The sequence below is a fragment of the Aplysia californica genome, unplaced genomic scaffold (assembly GCF_000002075.1).
Source record: "Aplysia californica isolate F4 #8 unplaced genomic scaffold, AplCal3.0 scaffold00032, whole genome shotgun sequence".
Taxonomy (NCBI): Eukaryota; Metazoa; Mollusca; class Gastropoda; order Aplysiida; family Aplysiidae; genus Aplysia; species Aplysia californica.
In genome coordinates, this window is record NW_004797302.1 from 1,210,281 (window position 1) to 1,211,777 (window position 1,497).

Below are 1,497 nucleotides of genomic sequence, written 5' to 3' on the forward strand. Positions count from 1 at the left end.
CACACACACACACACACACACACACACACACACTCACACACAATTAACTGCGATGCCTGTTCATGTCTAAAAAGGAAAGGGGCGGGGGTGGGGTTAAATTTAGAGAGGAAAATAAAAAAAAATCCTTCTATGCTTCTATGGAGTGGGGGAACTGGGAATGCCATTCTGAGGAGAAGGAAGAAGGACGGCAACATTTCGGAAAGTTGAAGAGCTCTCTTTCAGATATAACTGATGGTTGGGAAAAGAAAAGAATTCTCTCTTAAAGCTTTAAGGACGGGGAAGGTACAACTTGTCTCTAGAAGGAAAAGGTCGGGGGGGGGGGGGGGGGGGGGGAGGGCGAGGCAGCAAAGGGGAGAAGGAAGAAAGAAATTCCCTACTGATGGCAACATGGAGATGCGAGAAGTTAGAACTCTATTAACATCTAAATGGGAGGTTGAAAAGCTGTTTAATTAGCACATTGAAGACGCGCCTTCTGATCATTCTGCAGCGCTGTTTCGGGGAACCGTAAGAAAAAAAAAGAAGAAGCTTCGTTATTCATGCATTCATCTGAAACTAAAAAATGTGGGCAACAACACGCATACATTTAAATATGACCGTTCGTGTTTCTAATTTGTTGTATATTATTCTAACGGTTCGAAATATGTCTCAACATTGCTATTGGTCTTCTGCTGCCGATCTGACATAGTGTCTGTTGCTGCTCAACGAGAGAAGGTATGTTTTTTCTCAAGGCTATTGGTAGATTTCCAAAGACAGCCCGCCTCGAACTTATGATGATAAACCTGTATACTATCTTAGAGACAAGGACTTCACTCTGGAATCATGCCTCTCTGAAAGAATAATAGACCTAAACAAATCTGAGGAAAACTGACAACAACAAAAATAAACAAAGACACAAAGAACTCCCCCCCCAAAAAAAACAAAAACAAACAACAACAACAAAAAAGCAAAAAACAACCGAACCCAACAAACTAACTTTAGAGTTTATAGGACGGTGAAAGAACAGGCGAACATGTTTGAAATCAATGTAAAACCACGACCCCCTCAACTCTGCATCATACACCCATTCGCTAGGTTGCATATAACCATACGCGCATAATAAAGCTGTAGACGTATCGGTAAAGTCCTGCTTTGGCCTCCTTTTCTTGAAAACAAAAGTTACAATAGTCTCTCTCTCTCTCTCTCTCTCTCTCTCTCTCTCTCTCTCTCTCTCTCTCTCTCTCTCTGTGTGTGTCTACCCCCTCTGTCTTTCTCCTTTCGCTACCTTTCTTTTTCTCACTCTCTTCCTGTCTATTCGTTTGCCCCCTCCCTTTCTATCTTCCCCCTCTCTCTCTCACTCTTTTTCACTCTTTTATTTCTTGTTCGTCTCTCTCTCTCTCTGTCTCTCTTTCTTTATATTATATTCGATATCTAATGGCCTCTGTCTTGCTCCTTCTTTCTATTGACCTATTATCTGTCTCTGTTTCTCTCTCTCTCTGTTTCTCTCTCTCTCTCTCTCTC